The following is a 23,394-nucleotide window of genomic DNA, read 5'->3' on the forward strand; positions in this document are numbered from 1 at the left end:
TTAAGATGTATCGATGACCCCCATCACTGGCTGGCGTAATTGGTCCAACCAAATCTATAGCCACACGCTTGAATGGCATATCAATTAAGGCATCTTACCTAATGGGGCCTTCACAACTGATCCCTTTGAAACAGTCTTCTGGCACACATCACACAACCTACAGAAACTGGTAACATCTTGATGTAGCCCAGGCCAATAAAAGCTAGTCACAATCCGGTCTTCTGTCTTCTTTATCCCCATGTGTCCACCAAATATTGAATCATGGGCAATCTCCATAACACGAGTCCTCAACAGTTTTGGCACAACCACTTGACGTACCGCCTTGCCTCCTGGAACTGAACGATCCCAATACACACGATATAGCAAGCCTCCATATACCTGGAACTCGGTTGAATGGTGCCCTCTCACTTCTGGTTCTCTCTTATTATAATATTTCTTCAACAATGTGTCTGCTTGCTGCATCTCGATTAATTTGTTACATGTGCTCCAGTCTTTACATCAGAGACTTTGAGCGGCTTCACCTTACCAGATTCCTTCGCTTGCGCTCTGGTTGTTACTGCTCCACTCACATTCCACACTGGATTTGGGTCATCTGGTGGTCTTTCTCCGGGCACATTCCCAACAATTAAATCATAGATTGGGTCCTGCACACATAATGCTTCAACCGTGCCTCTCAAATATGGTGTATCAATTTCCACCATGGCGACTGGAACCCTTCTTACAGTACAATCAACCATCAATATATGACCCATCTTTTTTGTATATTAGTCATCTGGTACCAAGCTCTTCTTGACTATAATGCCATTACACCCAGTGTCTCTCAACATGGTCACAGCTGTGTCACCAACCTTCCCTTGACCCACAGGCAAAGTCCTGTCCTCCACAACACCACTTCGATCCATACATGCACCATTCACAACCTTTAACTGCTCCCCCGATGCCAACAACAAATGGTCCTTCTCAGTCATTTTAGGCACTTTACTGTTAATTTTAACAGCACAGCTAGCACTGATATTAGACTCCTCTTTAACCACTGCAGCTGTACCAGTAGTAGTGCTGGGTTTGACACTCTTTCTTTCTTGACCCATGTGTTGTCCACTATGGCAGAACTTAGCCACATGTCCTATGGCACCACACTGAAGGCACTGTTCACCTTTGTCATGGTTGACATCAGTAACGCGGGATGGACATTGTGCTGCTCGATGACCAACACCCTGACATATATAACACCGGATACTACTACCCTGTCCCACATCAGTATTTCTAATGGCAGTCTTATTGTCGTTACGCCTCACCTGGTCCTTTGTGGATAACTGTCGACCATGTGCCACTAGGTACTGCTTTGCTATTACTGCCAACTCATCTAAATCTTTGGGTGCTCTTTCTTTAAGATAAACTGCAAGATCTCTTGTACAGGTACCAATAAACTGCTCCTTCACCATCAAGTCGGTAACACCATCATATGTTGCTGCAGTGCCTGACAACTCAACCCATTTAGCAAAATAATTCTTAAGCTGCACAATTAACTGGTCAGGACTCTCCGAACTTTCAGGTTTAATTTCACGGAATCGCTTCCTGTACCATCCTCTGTGAAATCATATCTTGTCAACAGCGCCACCTTCACACAATCATAGTCAACTGCATCAGTGTCGGACATCCTGGAATATACTTCCAGTGCTCTACCAGTCAACAGCGCACTCAATTTTGTGGCCCATCCATCTCTATGCCAACTCACATTCGTTGCAAACCTCTCAAACCTCAATAAATAACTATCAAGTTCGTCCTTACCATCAACAAATGCAGGCAACTTTGGTGACTGTGCATCACTGACCACATTTCGTTGACCGCCAAAATCAGCCTGTTGGAACCCTGCATTGCTGCTTGCAGCTCTAATTTCCTCAACTCAAATTCTCTTTCCTTTTCTCGCTGTTCTGCTTCCATTCGCAATTTCTCTCTTTTGCCTGCTTCCGCTTCCAGCCATAACTTTTCTTTTTTTCCTCAATCTCCATTTTCCTTACCTCTGCTTCCCTTTCCTTTTCTCGCTGTTCTGCTTCCGCTTCCAGCCATAACTTTTCCTTTCTTTCCTCAATCTCCATTTTCCTCACCTCACCTCTGCTTCTATTTCCATTTTTGCCTTTCTCTCTTCCCTCGCCGCTTGTCTGTCAGCCCGCTGAGAACTCAATTGCTCCAAAATAAATTTCCTTTTGTCTTCTCCAGTCATTCCCAGTTCATCCGCCCATTCCATCAACTCTTGTTTCGACATATCTTTCATCTCGCTGGCCATGTTGTCTTCTATATGTCTTCACTGTTCTCGGACGAACCCCCAGATGTCACACGCAACGTAATATTACCGTAATTGGTATAGTACAGATGTGATGGTTTAAATACCAAAATGGCAACAGTAACAGAAAGACTTCCCTGGCGGCGATGATAAAATACGAACACAGAGCCAAGAGATGAGGTTTCAACTGATACTGGTATTGGCATCAAGTACAATAACGCGGTAAAACTCCACTACTTCAATAACTAGATACTTAAACTCCAATACAATTCAACAAGATCTCCGATCTGATCACAGTGCTGAACAACTCCTCTATATATACCCACACTGTCTATAAATAGACCATTACATCAGCATACATAATGAGTCTGGAATTTACTATAAATTTCTAGAATGTTCTATTACCTTCTATTGCCTCCTACAGTGTTCTATTACCTATTCAGCCAGTTTCTAAAAAAATCTAGAATATTCCACCCAGACACTCAATGACACGGAAGTGGTAAATAAGTCGTATGCGACAATAAGTATTAAATATTTGTTGAGACATTATTCTCTCAATTTAACAACTTATAATTGTGGAAATTAATCAAATGCGACTTGTCTACACCAAAATAAGACACTCGTGGTACAGTGGACAAGACAGTGCGCTGGGAACTCAAATATTGCAAGCTGGAATCACGGACTGGACACTCCTACAAAAGACATGAAAGACGAAAACCAGTCCATGCCGACGAATCGTCGAAGTACGAATACAGTTGACAGTCATATGCAACAACAACAACACGAGGATCATTGCTGCTCTACAGGTCCCTTTTTTGTATTGACCTCCTGAGGATTGCTAATATATAACGCCCCTTTTAGAATGTATTGATCCACTAATTATTGAATATTCATGAGCACAGAAATTGCCACGTCATGAATAAAATAGTGCGACCATTACGTAGTAGTCTGTGCCTTGCGAAGTTCCTGTCTAGGTATACGAAATTAAATATTCACTAGTCAAGTTTTTGCCAATTTATATCATGTTTCAGTGATTGTTGCGTGGTCTGATGTTTTTATTTTCTACTGGAGGGTATATGCTTAAACATAACTTTGTTAACCGACAGGGACTCGAACATATTCGAATATGAAATGAGTTCTATGCAAAGCTGCTTTGTGCAGTGATGATAATCATATTGTACCCTCCGATAATTTCTCTAAAAAATATAATTGTTTATTTAGTCCTGTAATTTAAACCATATTGATGTTATATTATGCATTGTATTTTAATGTTGACAAAGTCAGTTGGACTTTAAGCTTAGATATATTAGGAAGTTTAAATTTAATATATTATCCTGTATTCTTGTTGGTTTACGATGAAGGTGTACTACACAAATTGAGTTTAAGTGGGAGGGTTAGGCTGTAAACTCCAGTGATAGTGTAAGACCTAATCTTATTGGTCCATGAGTTTTTGTAAGTTCACGTTTTGCGCGTGCGCGTGCGTGCATATTAAATTAGGAAAGCGCCGTGTATTCCGTTGAGTGGCTGTTTTTGTATTTGTACCGTACTATAGTATCCTCCTTTTACCCCCTCCCATTGATACGAGTAACTACGTGAAATGACCAAAGCTGGGTCGCTCAAGAACATTCGAATATTGAAATTCGTGTAGGAATAGGTTCGGGTCGTGGAGTAGGGAAGACTAAGACGAGGTGTGCCTAGTTAAAGCACAAAGTAGCAACTGATTTAAGCATCTATATACTGTTACATGTCAATATTTGTGCAAACAGAAATTGTAGGGTGGCAGGATGTTGCATAATACTTAAGTCGTAGAGACTGCATATGGTTAGGCATCTGTTCTTCTTATCTATGCCGTCAAAGACATAACACATTTTCCGACAATTCGCCTGTGGCAGCGTTGTGTCATCACAGGAAGTGCTGTATTGGTGTAGTGAGGACGCCAACTAGACTGACCCATTCGTGGCAATTTTCTTGTTTTATGTGCTAAATCTTTTAGAGCGAGTTTGTAGAATATTCCGCGTTGACGCAAAATTACCACAACTGGTCTGTTCTGGTGATAAATGAGTAGCATGACGCGTAAGCTGCCAACCACAGTCCCTCTATCTATGATAGAGGGACTGTGTGCCAAACAATAAGAAAGGCAGCTTTTGGTCCGATCTGTCCTATGGAACTATAACGCACGCGTGGCCTGATGTGTTTCCTCTTTTGCAAGTGTTCCACTCCGGGGTTTCCACATCTTTGCTAGCCAAGGTCTAAGATTATTCGGCCAAGCCTCTAAACAGACCTTGGCAGAACGACCATCAAATATGCGTATTCTAACAGCGCCCCCAGTAGTCAGTTGCGGCTAATCATTGTCCAATCAGTTTGCGTGATACAAATCCCTCTTTGGCGTTTCATTTTAAACAAAATGGCGGCGCCCATGAATCGTGATATTTGTGATGATAAAATTGCGAAAGTTTTCCGTGTTGGTGCCCTCAAGCCTCATCGGGTACAGGCAATCGACGCAGTTTTGCGTGGAAAGGATGTCTTCATAGCGACAAAAAGAGGAAGAGGAATTTTGTTTTATAATTTGGTACGTCCAAGCTGACTGGGCGCCTTGTTTCGAGGCGCGCTCAACTGATAGATCACTTTCCTGGAAGTCGAAGATACGGTGTTCCGCATGCGCCCATACGGCCGTTTTTGGGTAAACTCGGTGTCCATGCTTGGTAAATGAACTAGCCTAAGAACGAACAATTCAGAACAGTTCAATACGGGTGTTAAGCCACTATTTTGGTATTTGCCACTATTTTGGTACCGTGTCAATAATGAGCGGCCTAGGAGGTGGCAGTAAAGCCTATTGAATACTACTAACGAGCAAGCGGACAATAACTATATCGACAATAAAGACCGCCACTAGTAACCAAAATATTTGCAGCTTGTTTGGAAATTGGTGGATTGTAAAAGTATCAAGGTTTAGCCTGAAAATAAAATAAACTGAAGGTGTGTTCCAAATTAAATGTTTCTTAGAAAAAGGATTTAATGACAAAAAATCTTTAACAGTAAAATTGCACACAAATTATACTTCACTATAGGAATAGTACCAAAATAGTAGCACATATGATTTAATTGGCGGGAACTGCTACACTTCACAATAGGGATGGTACCAAAATAGTAGCACACATATAATTTAGTTGTCGGGAACTGTTATACTATACTATAGGGATGGTACCAACATAGTGGCACATATAATTTAGTTGGCGGGAACTGTTATACTTCACTATAGGGATGGTACCAAAATAGTAGCACATATAATAAAGTTGGCGGGAACTGCTATACTTCCCTATAGGGATGGTACCAAAATAGTGGCACATATAATTTAGTTGTCGGGAACTGCTATACTTCACTATAGGAATGGTACCAAAATAGTAGCACATATAATATAGTTGGCGGGAACTGCTATACTTCACTGTAGGGATGGTACCAAAATAGTGGCACATATAATTTAGTTGGCGGGAACTGTTATACTTCACTATAGGGATGGTACCAAAATAGTAGCACATATAATAAAGTTGGCGGGAACTGCTATACTTCCCTATAGGGATGGTACCAAAATAGTGGCACATATAATTTAGTTGTCGGGAACTGCTATACTTCACTATAGGAATGGTACCAAAATAGTAGCACATATAATATAGTTGGCGGGAACTGCTATACTTCACTGTAGGGATGGTACCAAAATAGTGGCACGTATAATTTAGTTGTCGGGAACTGCTATACTTTACTATAGGGATGGTACCAAAATAGTAGCACATATAATAAAGTTGGCGGGAACTGCTATACTTCCCTATAGGGATGGTACCAAAATAGTGGCACATATAATTTAGTTGTCGGGAACTGCTATACTTCACTATAGGAATGGTACCAAAATAGTAGCACATATAATATAGTTGGCGGGAACTGCTATACTTCACTGTAGGGATGGTACCAAAATAGTGGCACGTATAATTTAGTTGTCGGGAACTGCTATACTTTACTATAGGGATGGTACCAAAATAGTAGCACATATAATTTAGTTGTCGGGAACTGTTATACTTCCCTACAGAAATGGTACCAAAATAGTAGCACATATAATTTAGTTGGCGGGAACTGCTACACTTCACTATAGGGATGGTACCAAAATAGTAGCACATATAATTTAGTTGTCGGGAACTGCTATACTTCCCTATAGGGATGGTACCAAAATAGTAGCACATATAATTTAGTTGTCGGGAACTGCTATACTTCACTATAGGGATGGTACCAAAATAATGGCACGTATAATTTAGTTGGCGGGAACTGCTATACTTTATTATAGGGATGGTACCAAAATAGTAGCAATATATAATTTAGTTGTCAGGAACTGCTATACTTCACTATAGGGATGGTACCAAAATAATGGCACGTATAATTTAGTTGGCGGGAACTGCTACACTTCACTATAGGGATGGTACCAAAATAGTAGCACATATAATTTAGTTGTTGGGAACTGCTATACTTTACTATAGGGATGGTACCAAAATAGTAGCACATATAATTTAGTTGTCGGGAACTGCTATACTTCACTATGGGGATGGTACCAAAATAGTAGCACATATAATTTAGTTGTCGAGAACTGCTATACTTCACTATAGGAACGGTACCAAAATAGTATCACATATAATATAGTTGGCGGGAACTGCTATACTTCCCTATAGGGATGGTACCAAAATAGTAGCACATATAATTTAGTTGTCGGGAACTGCTACACTTCACTATAGGGATGGTACCAAAATAGTGGCACGTATAATTTAGTTGTCGGGAACTGCTATACTTCACTATAGGGATGGTACCAAAATAGTAGCACATATAATTTAGTTGGCGGGAACTGCTATACTTCACTATAGGGATGGTACCAAAATAGTAGCACATATAATTTAGTTGTCAGGAACTGCTATACTTCACTATAGGGATGGTACCAAAATAGTGGCACATATAATTTAGTTATCGGGAACTGCTATACTTCACTATAGGAATGGTACCAAAATAGTATCACATATAATATAGTTGGCGGGAACTGCTATACTTCACTATAGGGATGGTACCAAAATAGTAGCACATAAAATTTTGTTGTCGGGAACTGCTATACTTCCCTATAGGGATGGTACCAAAATAGTAGCAATATATAATTTAGTTGTCAGGAACTGCTATACTTCACTATAGGGATGGTACCAAAATAGTGGCACGTATAATTTAGTTGTCGGGAACTGCTATACTTCACTATAGGGATGGTACCAAAATAGTGGCACGTATAATTTAGTTGTCGGGAACTGCTATACTTCACTATAGGGATGGTACCAAAATAGTAGCACATATAATTTAGTTGTCGGGAACTGCTATACTTCACTATAGGGATGGTACCAAAATAGTGGCACGTATAATTTAGTTGTCGGGAACTGCTATACTTTACTATAGGGATGGTACCAAAATAGTAGCACATATAATTTAGTTGTCGGGAACTGTTATACTTCCCTACAGAAATGGTACCAAAATAGTAGCACATATAATTTAGTTGGCGGGAACTGCTACACTTCACTATAGGGATAGTACCAAAATAGTAGCACATTTAATTTAGTTGTCGAGAACTGCTATACTTTACTATAGGGATGGTACCAAAATAGTGGCACATATAATTTAGTTGTCGGGAACTGCTATACTTCACTATGGGGATGGTACCAAAATAGTAGCACATATAATTTAGTTGTCGGGAACTGCTATACTTCACTATAGGAACGGTACCAAAATAGTATCACATATAATATAGTTGGCGGGAACTGCTATACTTCACTATAGGGATGGTACCAAAATAGTAGCACATATAATTTAGTTGTCGGGAACTGCTATACTTCACTATAGGGATGGTACCAAAATATTATCACATATAATATAGTTGGCGGGAACTGCTATACTTCCCTATAGGGATGGTACCAAAATAGTAGCACATATAATTTAGTTGTCGGGAACTGCTACACTTCACTATAGGGATGGTACCAAAATAGTGGCACGTATAATTTAGTTGTCGGGAACTGCTATACTTCACTATAGGGATGGTACCAAAATAGTAGCAATATATAATTTAGTTGTCAGGAACTGCTATACTTCACTATAGGGATGGTACCAAAATAGTGGCACATATAATTTAGTTATCGGGAACTGCTATACTTCACTATAGGAATGGTACCAAAATAGTATCACATATAATATAGTTGGCGGGAACTGCTATACTTCACTATAGGGATGGTACCAAAATAGTAGCACATATAATTTAGTTGTCGGGAACTGCTATACTTCACTACAGGAATGGTACCAAAATAGTGGCACATATAATTTAGTTGGCAGAAACTGCTATACTTCACTATAGGGATGGTACCAAAATAGTGGCACATATAATTTAGTTGGCAGAAACTGCTATACTTTACTATAGGGATGGTACCAAAATAGTAGCACATATAATTTAGTTGTCGGGAACTGCTATACTTCACTACAGGAATGGTACCAAAATAGTGGCACATATAATTTAGTTGGCAGAAACTGCTATACTTTACTATAGGGATGGTACCAAAATAGTGGCACATGTAATTTAGTTGTCGGGAACTGCTATACTTCACTATAGGGATGGTACCAAAATAGTAGCACATATAATTTAGTTGTCGGGAACTGCTATACTTCACTATAGGGATGATACCAAAATAGTGGCACATATAATTTAGTTGGCGGGAACTGCTATACTTCACTATAGGGATGATACCAAAATAGTAGCACATATAATTTAGTTGTCGGGTACTGCTATACTTCACTATAGGGATGGTACCAAAATAGTGGCACATATAATTTAGTTGGCAGAAACTGCTATACTTTACTATAGGGATGGTACCAAAATAGTGGCACATATAATTTAGTTGTCGGGAACTGCTATACTTTACTATAGGGATGGTACCAAAATAGTAGCACATATAATTTAGTTGTCGGGAACTGCTATACTTTACTATAGGGATGGTACCAAAATAGTAGCTCATATAATTTAGTTGTCGGGAACTGCTATACTTCCCTATAGGGATGGTACCAAAATAGTGGCACATATAATTTAGTTGTCGGGAACTGCTACACTTCACTATAGGGATGGTACCAAAATAGTGGCATGTATTATTCTGTTGTTGGGATCTGTTATTATTCGATATAGGAATGGTACAAAAATAGTGGCATGTATTATTCTGTTGTCGTGAACTGTTATTATTCGATATAGGAATGGTACAAAAATAGTGGCATGTATTATTCTGTTGTCGGGATCTGTTATTATTCGATATAGGAATGGTACAAAAATAGTGGCATGTATTATTCTGTTGTCGTGAACTGTTATTATTCGATATAGGAATGGTACAAAAATATTGGCATGTATTATTCTGTTGTCGGGATCTCTTATTATTCGATATAGGAATGGTACAAAAATAGTGGCATGTAATATTCTGTTGTTGGGATCTGTTATTATTCGATATAGGATTGGTACAAAAATAGTGGCATGTAATATTCTGTTGTCGGGATCTGTTATTATTCGATATAGGAATGGTACAAAAATAGTGGCATGTATTATTCTGTTGTCGGGATCTGTTATTATTCGATATAGGAATGGTACAAAAATAGTGGCATGTATTATTCTGTTGTCGTGAACTGTTATTATTCGATATAGGAATGGTACAAAAATAGTGGCATGTATTATTCTGTTGTCGGGATCTGTTATTATTCGATATAGGAATGGTACAAAAATAGTGGCATGTAATATTCTGTTGTCGGGATCTGTTATTATTCGATATAGGATTGGTACAAAAATAGTGGCATGTAATATTCTGTTGTCGGGATCTGTTATTATTCGATATAGGAATGGTACAAAAATAGTGGCATGTATTATTCTGTTGTCGGGATCTGTTATTATTCGATATAGGAATGGTACAAAAATAGTGGCATGTATTATTCTGTTGTCGGTATCTGTTATTATTCGATATATGATTGGTACAAAAATAGTGGCATGTATTATTCTGTTGTCGGGATGTGCTATTATTTAATATACGATTGGTACGAAAATAGTGGCATGTATTATTCTCTTTCAATATACGAAAGGTTCCAACATAGGAGTGTGCATTCTTTTGTTGTCACATGACCCCTAACAATTTTTAATTCCCTTTGTTAATGTACTGATCTTTGCATTATCAGATTCCCGGGGAATTATTCGAAATTTTGCATAGTGAAGCCATACCTACCTTGCCAAAACCAATGTATTGTATGTATGTTCAATGGGTACAAAGTATACCCTGGTGGTGGCTGAACTGCGGGAGTTCAAGCCCATTAGTGACCCTCAAGTAAATCCCAAAATGGGGAAAGGGGCGCAGCTAAATAATTATCTATTCAAAATTACAGGCACATATATGAACATATAAACTGAAAAACGAGATTGGAATTTGAAACACGGCATTGCGTGTTGTGTTGGCCACACTGTTTCTAATCCCTGCCAGGTGGGCTTCAGCTCTATTTCCCACTCTTTATCTTCTCCACTAGCTGGCTAGTTTGTGGGATTTGTCCACCCATGTTTTGTAATATATGCTAATACAGTTGTGTTGTCGCAATGGATGGGAATTGTTTTATTCTATACTTCATCTAGAAAGCAATCTAATGCCACCCAACATATTAGGTATGTTTATGTGGAGCTGTGCTTTGCAAGGGAGCCACTCCCCATTCTATTTTCAAGGCGTCCATGACCAGTGTTATAGCCGCAGTTGATGGAGCAATCTGTTATCTCCGTCTTATGTTGGTTAAGTCCATCCACTTGATGGCAGTCAAGCTTTGTGGGGTCCATGATATTTCTCATGTGGCGATCCACACAACTGGAGTGTGTGGACCTGGACGAGCATACCTTTGAGAGCTGTTTGAGGCACAAGGCCTCTCATAGATGAAGCCATTTCCAAAAAGCTCAATAATTGTCTGAGCTGTGCGTGCATGCAAAAAGTGTGGCTGCCGGGTCTCTCAACCTGAAACACTCCCAAGAATACATTCCCGGAAATACTAAATGTGGGATATGATTGTTTGAAGGATGTGTGCTAAAATTACTGCTCTTGTATCAACCAGATATTGATAAAATGGATTCACATTGTTGGCCTGCTGTGCAGCCACAAAACTGGCACTGCCATTAATTTTGGGAAAAAAAAACTGTGAGGCTACAATGGGCAAACATTGAACTAATATCTTGAATCAAATGTTTGAGTGATATCAGGAAATCCCCTGATGTACACAGCAGTGTACCTCTGCTGGGGTCACCATCACATAAAATGCTCTGAGAGAATATACTGATTCAGTTGGCTTGGGTCTATATTGTTCTTTATTGTTCACCAAAAATATGGGGGAATAACAGGCACTGCACTGCTGCCATTTGCCAATAATTCTCTCACTTCCTGGAAAATCATGCCTACCATTACTCGTGGCAGAACCATTGACACTGGTGATGGAGTCAACTGAAGCTTTTTGGCCAACTTGATCTTGTAGCTGTGCTTGACTTCTGAAAGGTCCTACAGGGTCATTGTGGTAGTTTGCTACGGTAACCGAACAATTTAACGTCACAGGAAATAAGTGTTGGGAAACAAAATGAATCCTTTAATTCATACCACTGAAAACACCTGACCCCAACCACATCCACCTCAACGATCATTTCCTTGGTTGATATGTTTGTTCCTGTATTCCCCTCGACCAGACTGTCATTATTGGGCATTCTGACCCTATGAATGAGATTATTGTTCGTGTGTATCTGTCTTCAGTTTATCATATTTAGAACACATATTATATTGGTGCTTCTATGCCTAGCATCATTGGTTCTGGCAATATGTTTGACTGCTGCCTCTGTTGAGGCCCTCAAAATGGCAAACTACCTAGGCAGAACTGGGCTAAACTAATTCCTTATATTTTGCAGCCCCTGTTCAGTGAATATCCTTTTACCATAAATACAACATTCTGGGTGATGTTAGCCATGTAAAAAAAGGGACACGTTATGATCAGCAAATTCTTGTATTGTCCATTGAGTGCCAGCTTAAAGCCAGAGACTGCAGCAAGCACTTGGTAAATCAGAAAAATGCAACTTATGTGGAAATTAAAATTTATTTAACATGGTGCCCAAGGTTAGACATTCTTCCTTGCAAAAGAATGGTTCATCTGGGCCCACCAACAGTACTGGATCATATGATACAGGGTCCCCTTTACAATCTGGTTTGTCACCAGAAATACAGTACTGATGTTCCCACTTGTAATCAAATGGTGCTTTGGCGTGGTGTGGAATTTGCAACCCTACCTAATATCCCTGCCCTCTGCTCGACGAATGAATCAACAGCAGGTGGCAGTGGTATAACAGTGGATCTACACTGAGGTTATTGTACCATCTCAGTCACCTCATATACTTATCTATCCCAAGAATTTTTCTATTTGGGCTACATTTTTTGAGTAGACTTGACTCATCAGAAAATATAGAACTAAACTAAAGGGCACTGGACCCCACACATGATCAATTTTATTGTCATATTGGATGATCCCATGTTTAAACCAAATTTGAAAGAAACCCATACACACGACCAAGATCTGGTTTCAGGACAATGTATATATCGGTATATACATATTGATATATACCGGTATATCACAAGATGTTTGATGCATGTGTACAGTTAGAATGTTAGCAGTCCTGGCATGTTAACGATGCAGCTGGAGATGTACGCTTGTACACACACACAAAGATCAATCCCAATCAGTTCCCATTTTTGAACAAAACAATGTGACATAACAACCCACTATGTATGATGCTCATATCAAGTTTGTTGTGGTCTGCCTTTACACTGCTGGGAAATTAGTGTGACCATGCCAACCACTGTAAAATCTGTATTAGAAGCCGCGGCTTCTATTTAAAATGGTACAATGCAACAGAGGGGATGCGGCTTCTATTAGAGCATCTACACATATGAGAAATGATGAATTTTTGGTTCTCAATTATTCAAATAGAATGAATGCGACTTCTATTAGGGATGCGGCTTCTAATACAGATTTTACGGCACTATTAGTGTACACCATGAACCTAGGTCAAACTGTAAGCCCCTAATTTGTGCTACACATGAACAGTTGTTTTTAAATTATTAGACATAAATCATAGAGATCAAAGCTTTATGCTTCAATCAAGTTTAAATTTTTAAAGCAAACATTTTGTAGAATATAAACACAACACAATGTGGTATTGCAAGAAGCAGAAATAATATATTTTTGTCTCATAGGTGTACAAACTATATTATTTGCTCAATTAAAGAATCTAACACTGCAATTTCAAATATTATAGAATTTTCCATAGTACTGAGCAATTTAATATATAGCATGCTTGAAAATAAACAATGCACCATCTTACTTATCATCTCACTCATTTGGAAAATATTGAGAGTTCAAATATTATAATTGTTGACAATATGCATAATGCTGACATGATCACATGCTTTACTACAAAGTGACCAACACTGACAAGCGTCCAGAAGAGAAATGTTATTTCTAAATTAAGTATAAATTTATAATCACACTTTAATTCTTGTTGTTATACTGTATGGTACCTTTGTAATACAGTTTTATAATATTTTTGTTATTATCATCATGTTATAACAAAATACACCATACAGTCATGAAATAATCAGAAAACTGAAAAAGTGGTATACAAATACAATTACTAAAAAGTCATAAATCATTGTTACAGGTGCTGAAGCCATTGATACCATATTCTTTCATTTCTCTGTATAGTATTTCCAAGTTTCCTACAATAATAAAAAAAAAATTGTTAAAATATCTATCAAAATACAAAGCTTGTATGTTATGCTAATTTATCCCAGTACAGGGCCTAAGGGTTATCGGTAACAAGTCTTCCATTAGTAGTTAGTGTAGTGAGTCAGGTCAGGGAATTAATATTAATACCGGTAGTACCCAGTCCTAATTATAGGTAACAAATGACTCATTGGTCATTAGTGCAGTGAGTTAGGTTAGGTTCTCTGGGATTAATAAAACCCAGTCCTCATTAACAAATGCCAGAACAGAGCCCCAGGGATTAATAATACCCAGTATTAGTATAAGTAACAAAAGTCTGATTTGTACATGAAGTTAGTGCAGTGAGTTAGGTCAGGTTCCCTGGGTATAATAATGCCTAGTCCTAGATATAGGTAACAAAAGTCCCATTGCTAGTTAATGCAGTGAGTTAGGTCAGGTTCCCTGGGTATAATAATGCCTAGTCCTAGATATAGGCACAGTCCCTCACTGTGATATAGGTAACAAAAGTCCCAATGCTAGTTAATGCAGTGAGTTAGGTCAGATTCCTTGGGTATAATAATGCCTAGTCCTAGATATAGGTAACAAAAGTCCCATTGCTAGTTAGTACAGTGAGTTAGGTCAGGTCCTCTGGGATTAATAATACCCAGTCCTGGTTATAGATAACAAATGACCCATTGGTAGTTAGTGCACTGTTAGTGAGTCAAGTCAGGTCCTCTGAAACTAATATACCCAGTTCTAGTTATGTGTCCCATTGGTCATCAGTGCAATGATTATGGCTATGGCCTCAGGATTAATACATGTAAAACCCAGTTCTAGTTATAGATAACAAATGTCTCATTGCTTGTTAGTGCAGTGATTCAGGTCAGGGCCTCAGGATTAAAAAAATCCAGTCCAAGTTCAGTGTTCTCCCCAGACCCCAAGTCAAACACTGTATCTAATTTGCATAATTTTCCCATTGAATATTGTGATACAATAACTGTGTTAGTATAAAATTAGTTAACAATCTATCTACAATTAATTAAAGACGAGACAGTCTGATATTTTATATCATTTTACTCCATTGTCTTTTATGTATTTATCAAGTCAAATAAAGTTTGAAATAGAACAGCAAAACAAGCAGCCTATCGGCTGAGATAGCTCCGCTGTTAGCAAGGCACATTTCAATTAAAGAACTGAGGATATCATATAAGAAAATGAACAATATGTATGGTATGTATAGCAATCGGACTTGCTGTTTCAACAAGAATTCAAAAATATCACTTTTTACTAAAAATGACAAAAATATTCATCAAAATTAGATAATTGAAGATATCATCATGAAATGAACAAATCTGAGGGAGGTTTACCTGAGGTACATATATGTATAGTATCAAAGCAATCAGACTTGCGGTTTTTAACAAGAAGTCGAAAATATCACCTTTTATCAAAAATTACAAAAATATTGACTAAAATCAGAAAATTAAAGATATCATCACAAAATGAACAAATCTGAGAGAGGTCCATATGTAGTACTTATATATATATATATAATAGCAAAGCAATCAGACTTGCTGTTTTCAACAAGAAGTCGAAAATATCACTTTTTACCAAAAACTACAAAAATATTCATCAAAACTAGAAAATTAAAGATATCATCACAAAATGAACAAATCTGAGAGAGGTCCAGGTGTAGTACCTATATATGTAATATCAAAGCAATTGGACTTGCGGTTTTTAACAAGAAGTCAAAAATATCACTTTTTACCAAAAATATTCACCAAAATTAGAGAATTTAAGATATCATTATGAAATGAACAAATCTGAGAGAGATCCACATATAGTACCTATATATGTAATATCAAAGCAATCGGAATAGCGGTTTTTAACAAGAAGTCGAAAATATCACTTTTTACCAAAAATGACAAAAATATTCACCAAAATTAGAGAATTTGAGGTTTTGACAGTCTGCTATGCACCATTCCACTAATGCCTAGCTGTGTCGACTTTGTCGACAGCGGAGCTAAAAAGCAATAGAAATAGTTAATATGTTATAGCCAGTCAGTAAATATATTGTTATCCATGGAGATAACTGTTTATCATTATTTCGTGTCAACAAGTACAGTCAGTTTTAGTGCCCATGTCACTGTCTGTTCATGAGACATTAGGGCAAACATTTTTTTGTTGTGAGATTGCGAGTTATCAAAATAGGATGAAAATAATAAATCAATAATGACAAAATTTCAAACTAAAGTCAACGATTTTTCATTGATCTATACCTTATGTGTAATGCTATGATTACCCTAACTTTGTCCGCTAAACCGTAACATTCTTGCATTCAACAAATTTAGAATGTTTTGTTAATTAAAATCAGGGTTTTTTCTTGAACAAGCAGCCTATCGGCTGAGATAGCTCCGCTGTTAGAAATGCACATTTCAATTAAAGAACTGAAGACATCATCAGAAAATGAACAATATGTATAGTATCAAAGCAATCGGACTTACAGTTTTTAACAAGAAGTCGAAAATATCACTTTCTACCAAAAATGACTAAAATATTCACCAAAATTAGAGAATTGAAGATATCATCACGAAATGAACAAATCTGAGAAAGGTCTACATGTAGTATCTCTATATGTAATATCAAAGCAATTGAACTTTTGGTTTTTAACAAGAAGTCGAAAATATCACTTTTTACCAAATATGACAAAAATATTCACCAAAATTATAGAATCCAAGATATCATCACGAAATGAACAAATCTGAGAAAGGTCTACATGTAGTATCTAAATATGTAATATCAAAGCAATTGAACTATTGGTTTTTAACAAGAAGTCGAAAATATCACTTTTTACCAAAAATTACAAAAATATTCACCAAAATTAGAGAATTGAAGATATCATCACAAAATGAACAAATCTGAGAGAGGTCTACATGTAGTACCTATATATGTAGTATCAAAGCAATTGGACTTGCGGTTTTTAACAAGAAGTCGAAAATATCACTTTTTACCAAAAATGATAAAAATATTCACCAAAATTAGAGAAAGATATCATTACAAAATGAACAATTCTGAGAGAGGTCCACATGTAGTACCTATATATGTAATATCAAAGCAATTGCACTTGCAGTTTTTAACAAGAAGTCGAAAATATCACTTTTTACCAAAAATGACAAAAATATTCACCAAAATTAGAGAATTAAAGATATCATTACAAAATGAACAAATCTGAGAGAGGTCCACATGTAGTACCTATATATGTAATATCAAAGCAATTGCACTTGTGGTTTTTAACAAGAAGTCGAAAATATCACTTTTTACCAAAAATGACAAAAATATTCACCAAAATTAGAGAATTAAAGATATCATTACAAAATGAACAAATCTGAGAGAGGTCCACATGTAGTACCTATATATGTAATATCAAAGCAATTGCACTTGCGGTTTTTAACAAGAAGTCGAAAATATCACTTTTTACCAAAAATGACAAAAATATTCACCAAAATTAGAGAATTGAAGATATCAACATGAAATGAACAAACCTAAGAGAGGTCTACCCAAGGTACATATACACCAAGTATCAAAGCATTCAGGCTTGTAGTTTTCAAGAAGAAGTCGAAAAGTAAAACATTGACACGGACGACGACGGACAATCACTCATATGATAAGCTCCGCTCGACAAAGTCGACAGCGGAGCTAAAAAAACTGCAAGAGGGAGCACTGCAATTCAGCGGCACCATCAAGTAGGGGAGATGGGGTTTTCCCTATCAGGGTGTGGAGCATTCTCTGGCTTCCTTTGGGCCAAAATTTCTGTCAGACAGGTCAAAGTTGAAGACTGAAGCCACTTGTGATCCCTTGTCATTCAGAATTTTGTGGTTGCCAGAAAATCTGCCCCCTAGGGTAAGGGGCACATGGCCATGGCATGAGGGCGATGCACCCCTGTTTCTTGTTTAAAAAAATTCCTGAAAATGATTCATTGGCGATTATCTTAGAACCACTAATAAACAGACTGGCAATCCAGGTATTTCTTTTGATCTAACGTGTGTCTCGAGTTAATGTTTTAATCTTAGAAAGAACTGGGGATGATAAAAAAAAAATGTCCACAAAGTCATGCGATAACATACGACTTTGTTGGTGTTTCAACAGGAAGTGATGCAAAAGGTCAGACCAAAGTTTCCAATTTTATCTTACATTTTGCCCTGATGTATCATATTTTCAAGAGTTTTTTAATACATGATCGGCAAAATACAGTAACATAATACCAGCTCTGTTGTAGACATGGCGACGTCAACTATCCTAGAAAAATCGACTAACTATCAGAAAAAATATTATGGTAAAAGTCGTTCATTTTTCTTTATTATACATTCAAGAACATTACTATAAAGATGGTTTATACATTCAAATAATCATTACTTTCCTAAAATATGGTCAATTTTGGCTATAAAATATATTATTTGGCAAATCAACTTAAAACTCAACTCGCCATTCGGCAAAATTTGGCAAAGCATGAGCCACCAGCGTAGCCGAGACACACAATCGTTGGGCAGATTGACACCTCCAAACAACAGTGTTGCCAGTCAGTTTTGTTTCTTTGGCGATGCCTGCAGTTGAATAATTTTTGCTTCGATTTATGTACAGTTTTATTTTCAATGGGACCTAATTTCACTTGTTTTTTTTTTTAATTAAAGTACAAACTGCAAATAATAGCAGTGTACCAAATCAGTATATTTTCCGGACATGTGCAGTATTTGTGATTTGTGAGACTTGTTTTGTCACATTGTTGCTGTTACGTGCAATGGGCAAATTATTAATATTCTAGTATTTGATTTGGATTTAGAGGGACCACACCCTTGAAAGAACATCTCACAGGGTCACATCACTGTACCATTACGCTTTAGAGGTGTGGAGAGAACACTGTTGTTATACATGTAGGTAAAAATGTCCAATTTGTTGTTAGTGCAGTGAGTCAGGTTAGGTTCTAGGGGAATAATAATACCTTATTATTAGTTTTATAGTTAGTGCAGTGAGTCGGGTCAGGTCGTCTTCGATTACCAGGTAATAATACCTAGTCCTACCGGTCACTGGTAGTATACCGTAGTGGTTGTCGCATCAGACTCATGATTTGTAGACCCAAGTTCAAATCCTACTAAGGCTGAACACGGAAAGCCCAATTCCACTGGCCAAGATTTATTCACTAACGAATGCGACTTTGGGGGAACTTTGATTAAGGTCGGATAGTGCATTAAATTGCCATTTGATAGGAAAATGGCCGCACAGCCCTGTCATGTAGTCCCAAACTTGAATATGACTTCTGTGGCAAAAATGCACTATGTGTCAGCACTTGCAATTTGCACATAAAAAAAGTCAGGAGAGTCAACAGTGAAATTTAATGTCCGGAACTGTTGCCTGGCACAAAAAAATTATTAAAAATAATAATAATACCTAGTCCTAATTATGAGTAACAAATGTCTTATTGGTTGTTAGTGCAGTGAGTCAGGTTAGGTTCTAAGGGAATAATTATACCTTATTATTTGTTTCATAGTTAAGACAGTGATTCATAATATCCAGTTTTAGTTATACATGTACATGTATAGGGAAGAAATGTGTTATATACATGTATAGGGAAGAACTGTGTTAACTCCATATTTGATTTTGCAAAAAGTTGTGAGATAGAAAATTGAACTGTAGATGGCATTTGGGGGGCTCACATCTTTTCCATAGAGCCCTCCGTTAAAATAAGCTTTTTACCTCCTGTTTTCAAGCAACGTGCAAGTTATTTTTAAAAATTTTATGGTTATATTGTTCAGTTCAATTTTCAATTCCACAATTCTTTGCAAAATCCAATATTGAGTTAACACATTTCTTCTCTATAGGAAGCCATTATCCCATTGATCATTAGTGCAGTGAGTCAGGACAACGTTGTTAGATACAAATAGATTGAATGGTAAACTTTTGATTTTCAAAGGATTTTTTTAGTAATATTATTTATTCACTTATGGAACATGTATAAATGATTGTTTAAACATTCATCTATCACAGCAAGTATTTGGAAATGAAATTAAGAAAGCATTTCTGTGAATTCATGGCGTCCCAAAATTCAGTAGGAATTCCAAGTGGTTACTCACATTCTGGAGCTACATTTATATCCACAATGCAGCAATAATAAAGATGGTTTTTGTATTGTAAAACTTACTAAACAAATTAAAATGTAATACAAAAATTGAAATAACCATGAATGGTTGTTATTAGTGAGATTAATAACAAGTGTATAATGAGATTAATAACAAATTGTATGTCTTTTCTAAATGACTATAGTATTGCCTAGGCTGTTTTATAGCTGTGGAATCATAGCCCTATGTTGCCGACCGCATTATTTACGTGACTGACTCTGGCCGGCCCATAGGGCTATGGGGCCTTGTGCGACTGAATACCGGTTAAAATCCACATGCCGAATTTGGTCGTCGCGAAAATAACATTTTAAGACCTTCGAAAGTACTCACTATGTTTATTTACTTCCAAACAATGACCAGAACTTATTTGCGCTGTGAAATGATGACGGTGGTCATAAAAAATTGACTTTATTTACCGTACACCGAGTCGCAGAAAAATAACAAGACGAAAGACGCCATTTTGTATTCCAGAATTTATAGCAAATTACGCGAGACCTATAATTTTGTACCACGTGACCGAAATCAGTAGATAAATTGCGTTTATGCAACTAGTTTCTATTATTAAACAAAAATCATACAATTATAAATACTGTATGTGATTGCTTTCTTGGAACAATTAGAATAACGGGAAGAGTGAGTTTTATTCTTCCACCACTGTATCACATGACCGCCAAACGAGATTACATTTATTCTGTGCTAGGGAGTGTGGGATGTCAATGGCTGCTGTTTTCTCGTAATTTGCTTGGTTTCCGCGGTAATTGTAAAATATCACAAATTATTGCTTATTTATAAACACAAATTGCAAACAAAAGTTTGTATGTTATTCATCCAGCAATCAATTCACAATAAAGGTACGTCACACCATAGTAATCGAAAGCAAAAGCGATTTAATTTATGTTATTAAACTGTGATAGATCCCGTAGCTCTATGTTCGACGTACAACTACAAAATTAAAAAAAAGACGTCCAAATGAAATTGTTAGGGCGAAATTCGATTGTAGGTCGCACCAAAGAGCTACGGAACCGCAGCTAGCTGTTTTATTGACTATTGACACACCTTTGTCATTTACGCAAGAGTATAATATATTATACAAATTGTTCTATCTCGTCATGTTATAGAGAAAAAATATGATAAAATAAGAAAGTGACTGACATGTTTTATACAAGAATATCATTCAGGTTATGGGTATAAATTACTAACTTTTGTTTGCAATTTGTGTTTATAAATAAGCAATAATTTGTGATATTTTACAATTACTGCGGAAACCAAGCAAATTACTTAAATCTTGCGTATTAAAACATTTTAATTTCAAGAAAATAAATAGCTGCTAAAATATAAAAATTTCCAGAATGGATGCTACAACTTGACAACACCAGCGAATTCTGTCATCATATACGGAATATTTTACAGAAATGCATCTCAAATGGAAGAAACACAAAACGGAAAAATAGCATATCGCTCGGTGGCTCTGTTGTTGTCCGTCTGCTCAACGTCCGCATATAGATTATTTAAATTCAAGCTGGACATGTACATGAAGTTTAAACTATCACTTTCTGGATCAGATGAACTATATACATGTCTATAAATTACTGTTTTGAGAAATCGATGCACATTTGAAATTGGAATTGAACACAACATGATGGTGATGATAGAATCAAATGGACGACTCGAGACGCCGCAGCAGTCTGAGCAGGCACACTAAACAAGTCATAGTGCGATAGCTAGCTAGTAAATATCAATATTAGTATTGAATCGTCATATACTTACCTAGCAGCTTCGCCGAACAGTTTCGATGCACTAACACCATTTCAATCGGCGACGGATATGCTATGCAATTGATTTTTAAAAGTACGACAGTTGAATTGAGCTCCGCGATATAGCTGTTAGGACAGCCGATTGTAATACCCCCTAAGTTAGCGTCACTGTGTCTGCGTCAAAAAGATGACAATTCGGTCTGAAAAGATGCGCAAGTAAAGAAAACTTAAATTAAACATAACAAATTACTCCAAATTATACACAAACTGTCCAGAATTATTCAGAATTATGAGATTTATTGACTTGTGAAGAAAAATAATAACAAAGAGCAAGAGGACGTTGGTTTTAATTTTCGCGGGTACCAAAATAGTGGCAAATACCAAAATAGTGGCTTAACATACGGGTTACTTCCACAGTCACGTTCAAGCCACAAGGTTACTTTTATCAGTTTATAAAACGTTTTACACTAAGAATCTGAATACAAAGTTCGGTTAATTTGATTAAAATATACGTGATTTGCGTTACAAAAGTACAGTAGTTTCAAAAATGTCAAAGCATTAGCTTATACAATCAATAACTAATTTTATAAACTCACTTAAAGCATTGTGTATTACCACTTTTAGACGCGGAGAGCCGCAAAGACCTATGGGAAGGAGATTGGCCGAGATTATTCGTTTGTATAGATTTAAAAAGAAATGGACTGGACATCTTGAGAAATGGGCGTCCATCAAACAAGTGTCCCGACTACAACACTTCCAAGTATTACTAATAAAATATGTAAAACTGAATTAAACATCTTTTTATCATACCGCACTGTGCAAATACTTTTCCTTAAAGCGCGGGGGGGGGTCGCCATCTGTTCATGCGGCAGACGACCATACAGATAAGAGGCTACCCATAAACCATTGCGTTTTTAGCGTATGTTATCATCGACTTAGACTCGATTCCCGCGCGTTCGTAGGTAACGACCCATCCGCTTTTAGAGGTAAGGATTATTTATGATGGGATACTTTCGAGCGAGGACACTTTTTAGGGTGTGAGGACACTCCATGTTGGGAAAATAAGCATGAATACACTAAAATGATCCCAAACCATATATCGGGCCACCGTCAATATCCCAGACTCTCATTCTCGTTTAATACTTAGAGAGTTATTATTTTATCGAAGTTTCGAATATGTCAAGCGTCAGATGAATGGTCAGAGATTCTAACGCTTTACTTATTGTATTTAATATTACTTATTGTTAATGCACTCACTATTATTTATTTTTGTGGATGAGGGATCGATGGTCTGACCACACCTTGTCGTTTTAGTCATTGTGCTCAAACACGATACTAGTTTAAA

General features: G+C 37.1%; 1 protein-coding gene and 1 long non-coding RNA gene across 2 annotated transcripts in view; one reads left to right on the forward strand and one right to left on the reverse strand.

Moving 5' to 3' along the window:
- The window catches only part of LOC100374822 (uncharacterized), a 46,327-nt gene that overhangs the window by 11,272 nt on the left and 11,661 nt on the right, over positions 1–23,394 (forward strand). The gene's annotated exons all lie outside the window — the stretch shown is intronic.
- LOC146742203 (uncharacterized) lies at positions 13,579–22,155 on the reverse strand. Its single transcript, XR_014929830.1, has 2 exons — positions 22,063–22,155; positions 13,579–14,142 (listed from the first exon to the last, which is right to left on the reverse strand). It is a non-coding gene; the product is annotated as an uncharacterized LOC146742203 (long non-coding RNA).

Source organism: Saccoglossus kowalevskii, chromosome 6 (genome assembly GCF_978046115.1).
Source record: "Saccoglossus kowalevskii chromosome 6, keSacKowa6.1, whole genome shotgun sequence".
In the NCBI taxonomy this organism is placed as follows: domain Eukaryota; kingdom Metazoa; phylum Hemichordata; class Enteropneusta; family Harrimaniidae; genus Saccoglossus; species Saccoglossus kowalevskii.